We start from the raw sequence: 12,313 nt of genomic DNA on the forward strand, positions 1-12,313 counted from the left end.
ATTTAGTACTAAAGAAAAACTTCAACAAATAAGAACAGAGAAACTCTATTTGTGACAATTGTTTAACTCACTACCAAACTAAGGGTTGCCAAAGTTTCTTAATTTTAAGCTTTAGATCATGTCATCCTTTTTAGATTTATTATATCATGGATAAAACATTTTTTAGTTAATGAATGGTCTTGTTTTTGGCATCAGTCACTGCGCTCTAAGTGATGTCTCCCCACTGCATGATTATGGTAATACGGGAAGTCAATGGAGGGTGTCATGTGCACATGGTCAGCAAATTGGTTTTTAGTTGAACGGTTTCGACAAAGCCTTCCCAAAATCGCCGAAATCAAATCAAATTAAAATCTTCTTGTTCAACATTGGAACTTTTTTCCAATGCAAAAAAGTATGAAAACAAGAAAAATTTAAAATTCAAAGACCTACCTGATACATAACAGTTAACTATGATGATATTATATGTCTGTAGTAGATGATGAGTTGCGATCGAGATGATTGAATCAAATATATTTGGAAAGAGATTAGTTAATAACCAATAATTATTTTAATTAATAATATCTGATCAGAACCCAGAAAACATGGAATTGATAAAAGGGAACTTGATTCAAGCCAAATAAGGAATCAATGCACCCCATGCGTGTATCATTGTTCCCGGCCAATCGACTCAATCAATTTCAATATTATAAACAACATGCACCAGCATCAAATATACATTATGTGTCCACCAAGTTAATCAAAACTAATGGCCACCCAGAATCCAGAGCCGTTGGAAGGGATCAGCGCGTATGTAGGATATATATAACACTGCAAATGAAATTTGAGAACGTCCAGCCAAAAGTAAAGGATGATAATTAATAAAATATTTAAGAGAGAGAAGCAGAGCTTACAAGACAGTACCGTCCAGTATTTGGGATCGTCAACATGGGAAATTCACAGAGACTTGGCAGATTGGATGGAGGATTCGAACATCGCTGGCTGCTGAAGAGCAAGGTACTACAACAGAATGTACCATTGGCTACAGCCCTTACTGTTGTCAATAAGAATATTTGCCTCCCATAAGAACATTTAGTATATACCTTGGATTTGGGACTGATGGTAATATCCATCTCTGGTGTAGTTGAGGAAACCCATTTGGAAGCTGCTGTAGGCAGAAAAGAAGAACCAAGGAGGGCAACAAGTCTGTGTGGAAGGTGATTGATTATAAAAAGGGAAATAGGTCGAAGCTTCATCTTTTAGGCAGAAAAAAAAATTGGCGCCAGACACCACCGGAATAAAGTTTTGCCTCTGTTGGTAACCTCTCATCTTCCCAGCGAAATCAGTAATGGAACCTGGATGACTAGTAATGGAGCCTCGACGGCTGCATCCGTTGGGATTTCCCCATCCAAAATTACGGGGTCGAGGGTGGAGCATGGAAGCGCAGTCTCCACTCTCTGCCGACAGAAAGTACAGTCGACTCTTCTATAAGCCCTCTCCCAATGAGAGAACACCGTTGATGTGTGTGCATATATATATATATATATATATATATATATATATATATATATATATATATATATATATATATATAATTGACTAATTTACAGAGTGCGAGTGCTTGTGTGTGAGCACTTTGTGTGTGTGTGTGTGTGTGTGCTTGTGAAAGGGAAGATGTGAAGTGTTGTTTTGAACATGGTTGCTAAGAACTAAGGTTGTGTGTGTGTGTGCATGGACACATGAGGGAGAGAGAGAGAGAGAGATGGATGTTGTGAAGTGTTATTGCCGAGGTTGGCCGTCATATGGTCAAGGGAGAAGGCAGGTGTGGGTTACATGTAGACAATTGTCCACACAGACTAAAAAAAATCTTCTTATTTTATATTGATATTTCTATATAATTGTTTTCATTTATATATTGGTACCCCTTAAAAGTTTAAAATTTTATATTTAGTGCCTTTTAGTCAAAATTTTCTAACTCTACCCCTATACGGTAGACTACTATTTGCATGCCGGACACACGGATGCTTAATTCTAATATTTCTTGTACGATTCTCTCTTTAATTGTCGTGGTTTGGGCCTTTCCTGGCTTGATTAACTAGATTTATAGTATTAAGATGTGAAGTGAGTCGAACCTTTGCTTCATCCTCTGCTGTTGAGCCAACATAATTGATTATTTGCTGGGGCTTAACTTGTATTGGCTCACTAACATACATAAAATTACCTCTACGACTTCTTTAGCTAGCGGGAAAACAAAGATTTTCCGTCTAAAAAACTATGCACAATTTCCAACAAAGTTTCGCGGTTAAGCAAGTGCAAGAGTGACCAACTATTACAAGATTAGTATTAAAAAACTAGGTTTCTATATCCAGTTGTGATTTAGAGTGTTCTACGAGGAAAAATACTTCGAAGGTTTTGACTTGGATAATGTGGGAACCTACTGTTTCACTACGAAGCGATATGCATATCCAAGTAGCAGCCATTTCCTCAAATGCATGGCATGCTTTAGGCGCAATCCCAAGCATTTAATGTTAACACCAGATCGAAAAAACAAGAAAGCACAAGAAGAAGGTGGCCTATATAGGAAAGGTAGCCGTTTTTTTTCTATTAAACATCATATAAAAATCGTAGAAAAGGCAGTCGCCTTTTTCTATTGAATATAATGTTTAGCAAGAGAAAAGGAATATGAAGTAAAAACTCAGAACAAAAGGTCTATGTACAGACTAATATACTTTTGTTAATTGACAACTATTCTCGTTTTATATGAGCTTCTTTTGTGCACATAATATTTTCTTTTCTCATGGGGTCGTAAAATTGTTTTTTTTTTGTCATGGATATTTTCAGTAAACTCTAAGGACTATCATTGATGGGAATGAACATGATGAATTTTGTGATTTACTGAACACGTTATTGTGTAACCTTTTTTTATAACGAAATTCCAATTTGTGAAAATTTTCTTAATTTTATTGTAACACAGACACACACACACATATATATTGCAAAAGAACTTGTGGAAAAATACATTATGGTAACAATAGCCGTGGATGTCAATTCAGCCATGGTTTAGACTGGCAGCTCACTTTATTGGCCATGGCTTTTGTAGTGGCCAATATGAAGATTTTCCGTGGCCAAACATTTCTTGGCAACAACTCTTGCTTGCGCAATAACTTTTGAGCACAAGGCCTATAGCAATCACTAGAGGGGCTGTTGCCAAAAATATTTTTAGCCTATGGCTGCATTGCATATTGGCCACAGCCAATAATGTTGTTCGTTGCATTTTGGAACTTTTTCAAATAAAATGGCATGCACATCTATAATTATATATATCTTGTACTTGTGAAATAAAATGGCATGCATATGCCCCTTTGAGCACTTAATGGCAATTCTGCAGGCAAAGGTGTGGAAGTCATAAATCAATTACGTTCTTGTTGTACCTTCTACTCTATCATCACACATTCCTCTCTTTGATTCAAATAATATGGAGTTGCAGTTGTTGGATATATCGTCTGCAAATGCATGCATTGTATTTGTGACAGTTGTTGGACATATGTGCTACATTGGAAGCACAATTAATCCTTCAGCAGTTCTTGGGCGCACCTCCTTTTTAGTCTTAGTTTGCACAAAAGCACTTCTTTCTTTGTCCAAACGGGGACTTTCTTCCATGAGAAGGGCTTCAAAAAGATGGAGGAGAAGTGGTTGTGGAAGTGCAGGAGGACGGCTAGATTCCAGTTCTTAAAAGTGTTTTGTTTACAAAGAAAGCTGCATCGATATTGTCCCTATACGGAAAAATCTTAGTACCAGCTAAAGAGGAAAAAAAAAAGCCTTGCCTGCCCATACAAGTAAAATGTCAGCATCATTTAACAACGGTCCAAATCTTTTATGTTACAAAACATGCATTATTTAAGGTTAAATATTTCCCCTACTTGGCTAATTACATGGAAAAATTGTAAATGGTTTTCTTTCTATAAATCCATTAATGAAATATGTATTGTATTGTAGATCAAAGTAAGAAGTTAACTATTTTCGGTCAAGCTTCCACTGAGGCTAAAGCATGCAATAATATTATGAAATGCAACCAAAGACCAACAATCCACAACAGCCAACAGACTTACGCTGTGGAATACAAATCGAACACATTAGTGTGGATCTACACGTGCATCCACTTTATTTATTACCATTACCATACTATCAGACAAACACGAGACACGACACAACATATATAGAACGACAGGCAAGCAGCTGCAACGGACTAGATGTGTAGGTCGATCCCCACGTGTGTTCGTAATCATGATGATGTTGGGAATTGACCACTTGCTGACTAAACTTTAACATTTGGAGACACCACGGATCTCCACCCCAGCAAACACGAGGGATATCTGTTGGTATTTCTCCCCATAACGCATATACAAAACCAAACGTATATACCCTAAACAGGATCATGCTCATGCTAAATCATTGAAATAAACGAAACCTTAAACTGAAACAGAAGCGTACCTGAATCCATCTGATCTGGTGCACGGAAAGATCGCAGTAGGGTCTTCCAGGGTATGTGCGGCGCGCTTGAGGTCTCTCTCAGATGGAAAAGAGGAAAACCCTAGAAACCAATGTTTCAGGCAACCACTGCACGACCCCAGGGACCACTACCATTTTATAATAAAGACAATTACGGATTCCACCCATCAAAGAGTCCGTAATTCCGTACTGGTATCTATACATTTCAAAATTACCCCATACCATCTAAAATGACGTAATATCCCAAAATGCAATCACTTAAGCGGATATTTACGTTAAGACAGCCATAATGTCTGAAATTCCTTATAGACATATGTCGGCCCACCAAATGATCTTACAATCTCCCACTTGGGCCAAATATGTCTTTATACATTCAGACATTACATAAAACCTTAGGAGCTCATAATTGCTATCTTATAAACGTCATTTTCACCAATCTCGTCCATGACCATATCAACACAGAACCAAAACGGCTTTCGCTATAATAAAATTAGCTAAACCTTCAATGATCACAAATGTTAACATAATCAATGACATAGATCTGATATGGATGTATAGCATGAGAATTACATGTAATGTAATTACAACATGTCTATTCTCAACTGGTCCAACTTTAAAACCTTATGGAGATCAAAAACTTAACACATAAACACAGAATGAAACCAAAGAACTTTAAACTTTATTCTGCAGAAAACTGAATATGTGTCCATACATAAGAGCAAACAAAATACAAACTCCTACTAAACCAGCACATCATCCAAGGATAACACCCCCATATGAACAACATGTTCATGAAAGACCTTATGTGTTAAACCCTTGGTAAGCGGATCTGCAATCATAGAGTTTGTCCCAATATGCTCTAAAGACACCTGACCATTCTGTATCCTCTCTTTAACAACCCAAAAAACTTAATGTCGATGTGCTTCGACTTTGACAAACTGTGGCTGTTATAAGAGTACATGACTGCTGAATTATTGTCACACAACAACCTTAGTGGACTTTCTATACCATACATAATGCGCAGCCTCATGACAAAATTCTGCAATAACAAAACCTGATTGGATGCCATTATCTTGGCACCCAGCAAAGTCAGAATCTGAATACCTAATGATCTCCCACTGGTCTGACTTCCTGTATGTAAACATAAAATTTTATGTTCCTTTTTAAGTACTTCAAAACTCTTTTGGCTGCTTTCCAATGACCCATACTAGGATCACTTAAGTGTCTGCCTAACATTCCAATGATAAAAGCAATATCCAGACGAGTACAAACCTGAGCATACATAAGACTTCCCACAACAGACAAATAGGGAATCTTTTCCATTTCTTTAGATTCGATTTTACTTTTAGGGCACTGTTTGAGACTAAACTTGTCTCCTTTAGCAACTGGAGTCTTTCATGGTTTACAATCCTTCATGTCATATCGCTGAAGCACCTTATCAATGTAAGCCTTTTGTGATAATCCAAGAATACCCCGAGAACGATCTCGAAATATTTGGATCCCCAATACAAAAGATGCACAACCAAGATCCTTCATGTCAAACTTTGTTGACTAAAAATCTTAGTTTCATGCAATATGCCCACATCATTACTTGCCAGCAATATATCATCGACATATAAAACCAGAAAGATAAATTTGCTCTCACTGAACTTTTGGTATACACATTCATCGACCATATTAATATCGAAACCAAATGAAACTATAACTTGATGAAGTTTGTAATACCATTGACTGGAAAACTTGCTTTAGTCCATATATGGATTTCCTTAGTGACACATCTACTTAATTTTCTTGAGGTTGTTGAGTTTATTCTTCAGTATGGAGATCGACATCATTGCCTTCTTCTGAATAGAGTGGACTCAGGTCCCTCTTCAAAAGCAATGTTCATAACCTGATCACCTCCCAAACTCAATATCCTCAAAGAAATGAGCGTTTCCCTTTCAAAGAAAGACTTACTGAATGGATTAAAAAAAAACTTATAACCCCTTAATGTTTGTTCATTTTCCCTTTATACATTCAGTGCAGACATTAAAGTTTGCAAAATCAAGGGACTCAAGAATTCATTTTGACATAAGCTTTCATATTCTCTTTTCAGAGATATGTCCTAAGCGCCAATGTCATAACAAAGCAGAATTCTCTTTGGCTAATTTTCTTTTAGTACCACTAAACGTAACATGCAAGGTTTCATTATATGAAGCAACCGTATCAAGCAAATAAAGGTTATCGCTACTAGACAAAGAACCAGTGGAATTCAAATTTGAATGCAGAAACTACTTAAATTTATTTCCTCCAAATGAACAATAATAACCAAATTTGTTCAGTAAGGAAATAACAACCAAATTCCGTCTAAAAGGCGGTATTACATAAGTTTCTATCAAATTCAAATAACAACCAGTCTTTAACAATAACTCAAAAAATCTGCTATGGCTTCAATCTTCGCCTTCATGTCATCGCCTTCATAGATGAATCTTTCAACATCAATTGGCGTCCGACAATTTAGGCAGCCCTGCACAGAAACACTTATGTGAGTAGTAGCAACTGAATCTACCCACAAGTGCCTTGGTACTGAAATTAAATTAACCTCATAACAAAACAAAGTAAGAATCGTACATTTTTTTTCACGCCATGCGTGATATTTAGTACAATCCTTCTTCATATGACCTTCATCCTTGCAAAAGAAGCAGCTTGATTTGCCTTCCTTATGCTTCTTCTGTTTCTTAATGGATGCGTGATCAACTGCAATTTCCTTAATAGCCTTCCTTTTCTTACTTTTAGGCGTAGTAGTCAAGTGAGCACTTTCTATCCTATCATGCTTCAATCTCTCTTCTTCTTCCACACAGTGCGAAATGAGCTCACTAAGAGTCCATTTCTCCTTTTGACAGTTATAACTAACTTTAAACTGTCCAAACTGTGGTGGAAGAGAAAGAAGAACCATATGCACTATAAAGTCTTCGGGTAACCTCAGACCTAGCGCCTGTAATTTTGAAGCAAGATGAGACATTTCCATAATGTGCTCCCGTATGTTCCCCTTATTTTTATACTTCAGCGTCACAAGTTTACTCAAAAGAGTGCTTGTTTCAGCCTTTTCATTTTTAGCAAAACGTTTTTCAATCTCTTCAAGGAACGCCTTGACACTAGCCTTTTCAGTAATAGAGCCCCTAAAATTTTCTGGGATTGATCTCTTCATGATCATTAGACACATGCGGTTTTAGCGTTCCCACCGTTCAAAGTACCGCTTATCCTCATGGGAACTTTGATCTGTTGGATGAGGTGGGCACAACTCCCTAAATGCAAGGTCTAGATCCATACAACCCAGAACAATCATAACAGTTTCTTTCCAGTCCTTAAAATTCGAACCATTTAACTCAGGAACAGTACTCAAATTTGCAGATATCATAGAAGCAGAACTCACTGTACAAAGAACAAACCAAAAATATCAAACATGCTCACAATCAATACATGTACAAAGATGAAACAACAAATATAAATGAATTTAAATACAATGGCCTAAATCCCATCACAAGGTACCGGTGCAACGTTAATATCCAATCTTTGGATTGAAATACTAACTGCAAGTGGTATTCTTGGTCAACAATGAATATAAATAATTAACCCTGTCAAACAACGAGCCTATATTTCGATTGACTCGCTATTCACATGAAAACCTGAAAAATTATCACATATTCATTGCCCTGTATACTTAAACCTGACCAAACAACAATCCTCCTTTGGGTTGATTATTGCCCGCATGAATCAAGTATACTATCATCTAATGTTCAAAACAAGCAAATTCGTACAACAGAGGTCACTTTGGCGACATAAAGTACAAACGTACTCATTTCAAACAACAGACATGGCCAAAGATCAAAATTCATAATCCAAACATTCATCTAAAGTACACTCATAATTTTAATAACATGCAAAACATGATACATGAATTAAAATTTACATACAAAATTTGTCATTCATTGAATCCAAAACCTGATGCATAAACCAAATTACCATACACGTATGCCCTACATTAAATCCAAAACCAAAATGATTCAATGAAATGAGCTCAAAAGAGTCCAAAATTTATAAACCAGTACCATAATCGTGCTTAAGAGGGTCAAGAACTACTGAATCGGCCTTAAAATAGCCCGTATCGTTCTTAAACCACAACAAAAGCACCCACAAAGGCCCTAAATATGGTCGAACTGGTCAAAAAATTGGACAAACCGTTCAAAATTAGACCGTATCGGTTCCAAAACCCAATGAACCGGTTAAAAAATGGCAAAAAATAGGTTCAAAAACTGAATGAACCGGTCTAAAATGCCCTGTATCAGTCAGAAAATCAACTGAACCGGTTTGAAATCCACTGAACCGGACTGAAAACAACTGAACCGGTCTGAAATCCACTGAACCGGACTGAAAACAACTGAACCGGTCTGAAAATGGTCCGAATCGATTCTAAAACTGAATGAACCGGTCCTCGAAGCCATGAAACGGTTTGAAAATCAACTAAATCGGTTTTGAAAATCATGAACCGGTTTGAAAATCAATTGAACCGATCTGAAAAACAACTGAACCGGTCTAAAAAGGGTACGAATCGGTTCAGAAAGGTGCGAACCGGTTCTAAATCAAACGAAATCGGTTCTAAACTTAATGAACCGGTTCTGTTTCAAAACAAACCGTATGGGTACGGGTCGGGTCCGGTAGGACCCGGTCCGGTAGGACCCGGTCCGGTCCGAAAAACTTAAAGCAGGCTGGCGGGCGGGCGAACGAATTTATTTTATTCTATTTTTTTTTTTTTTTAAAGCTGATGGATCCGGATCGGGTCTGTCAAGACCCGACCCGGTCTGACCCGCCCGCTCGACCGCGCGAGCTGTCGCAGGCGTCGTCTCCACCGCTCGCCTGCCGAACGGCAGGCGTGCGGTGGTGATCCTTCGGCAGGCCACCCAACTGCGTGGGTGGCCGCCTGCGGGTGCCGCCTCGACGGCCGGCCATCGCCCGCCCAAAACCGGCCGGAGTCGGCCGGTTTTGGCCCTTGCCTGATTTTCTCCCCTTTTACTGTTCCTACAAAAAAAAACGAAGGGGAAAAACAAAAAACCGGGCAGGACGGAGGTGGGTGGGCGCCGGCCGTCGCCCGAACCGGCGGTCGCAGCCCGCCGTGCCGCCATAACGGCCGGTGTTCCTCCGTCGCCCCTCCCTGTCGTCCTCTCCCGGTGCCCCCTTCCTTTTTTTTTTTTTGTTTCTACGGCTGCGACAGAGGCGCGGAGGGCACCCAACGGCGTGGGTGCCGCCGGCAGGGACGTGTCGGAGGCTCGCCGTCGCCCAACGGCAACCGACGCCCGTCGATCCAGCGTCCCCTTCTCCAATCCTCCTGAGTCCTCAAACGGCTGCAACGGAAGCTCGACGGCTTCCGTCCCATGCCCTCAGCCCTAAATTTTTTTTTTTTTTGAAAACCAAAAATTGCAGCCGAAGAAAAGGAACATCCAAATGGGAAGAACGCGAAAAGATCAACGATTCAACAACAAGCATAGGCTCTGATACCAAATGTTGGTATTTCTCCCATAACGCATATACAAAACCAAACGTATATACTCTAAACAGGATCATGCTCATGCTAAATCATTGAAATAAACGAAACCTTAAACTGAAGCGGAAGCGTACCTGAATCCATCTGATCTGGTGCACGGGAAGATCGCAGTAGGGTCTTCCAGGGTACGTGCGGCGCGCTTGAGGTCTCTCTCAGATGGGGAAGAGGAAAACCCTAGAAACCAATGTTTCAGGCAACCACTGCACGACCCCAGGGACCACTACCATTTTATAATAAAGACAATTACGGATTCCACCCATCAAAGAGTCCGTAATTCCGTACTGGTATCTATACATTTCAAAATTACCCCATACCATCTAAAATGACGTAATATCCGAAAATGCAATCACTTAAGCAGATATTTACGTTAAGACAGCCATAATGTCTGAAATTCCTTATGAACATATATCGGCCCACCAAATGATCTTACAATATCTTCCATGGACCAACAACGGCATTCTGCAGATTAGCGGTGATATCGCCACAAATGTTAGAGAACTGAAACCTGCCCACCTCAAGTGCCAGCCATTCTTCTCCGTCCTGTTTTCTCAGGTCAAGGCTGTCTGGAGCGAGATAAGCTTGGCCGCTACAAATGATCTTCCCATCTTCTTGTGAGAGAGAGACCGTCACTTTCATGCCTTTTGGTAGGGGTTGACAATTGTCTGAGAGATCCACGTCCTTCGCCGGTTGGGTTTCCGGTGGGGTTTGCAGATGTTGAAATTTGAAGAAATACATGACAGAGTATTTGGCATCTTTGTCGAGTGCTGTTGTGCCAAATGTGGCCGGAATCTGCAGCTTCGGACATTTGTTCGCCGAAAACTCTGCTTTCTGTAAGAACCTACATGTCACAACGTACGCCATACTATAATATCATTCTCATATTCATAGTTTATGAGTTTAAAATGACAAAGTTTTTCATGACTATAATATGGCAAAGTGTTTTTCTCATAAAATCTCTGCAAATTTTAAAAAATATCAAAAACTAAAAATAAAATGTCAAATAAAAATCCCACAAATAAAAAAAATGCAAAAACATGAAAAATGCACAAAATGTCTTTTTCTCTCTTTTTGGTTTACTTGTTTTTAATATCTTCTTCACATTTTCTTTTGAATTCGATGCATTTGCTGTGACATAGATGCATATATATATATATATATATACATACATACATATATATATATATATATATACATATATATATATATATATATATATATGACAGAATGCAGAATGCTAAGCGAATAAATATCAATCTCAGCCTTGGATCTTCTCCGTATTAGCAGTTGAGAAAACAAATAGAAAAAGATGATGGGCTATTTTCATCTATATTAGTTCATACGTTTTATTTCTTATTTTTCTGTCAACTGCTGATCTAAGATCAAGGGCTGAGAATTTTTTTTTATTAATCTGACATCTATCGTCTAACACCTACCCATTTATAGACACACACACACACACACACACACACACACATATATATATATATATATATATATATATATATATATGCATATATTATTTATTTATTTATTTTTCTGGTTTCAAAGATTAATTTGGTAACTGATTAATTCACGACCCCATGTCTCATTTTCCCACCCACTGAATCAGTTTCACGTATAACAACGCTGGCATCCATATATGTACCGTCCACCAAGTTAATCAAAGTATATAACCTCCGAAAAATCCTGAACAAATTGGAAGCGACAAGATATGTGGGTATAACTACAACACTGCAAATGAAGTACGAGAAGGTCCAGTAAAGGTAAAGAATGATGATAAAAGATTTATGATTGAAACAGAGGTCTATATACACAAACACATATTATATATATATATATATATATATATATATATATATATATATATATATATATATATATATATATATATATATATATGTGTGTGTGTGTGTGTATTTTGGTGGGGTGAGGCAGGAGGTGGGTTGATACCGTGAATTCGCCATAGGATACACCCTCCAGTAATTGGAGTCTAGGGTCACAGACTTTGGAGACAGGATGAAGGAGTGGATCATGGCTGGCAGGTGAATGACGAAGGAGTGGATCATGGCTGGCAGGCAGAAAGAAAGGAGAGGAAGCTCAAAAAGGCCGGCCTGGCTGAAGATTGATGATATCCACAGCCGAGTATGATGGCTGCTCCTTTCAGACTGTCGATCGGTCACTGCATGGCTACATTGAGTTTCTGCATAGCTAATTAGAAATTAACGCATTTAAGAGTGAAGCTGGCGCTAA

The sequence above is a fragment of the Nymphaea colorata genome, chromosome 7, assembly GCF_008831285.2.
Source record: "Nymphaea colorata isolate Beijing-Zhang1983 chromosome 7, ASM883128v2, whole genome shotgun sequence".
Taxonomy (NCBI): domain Eukaryota; kingdom Viridiplantae; phylum Streptophyta; class Magnoliopsida; order Nymphaeales; family Nymphaeaceae; genus Nymphaea; species Nymphaea colorata.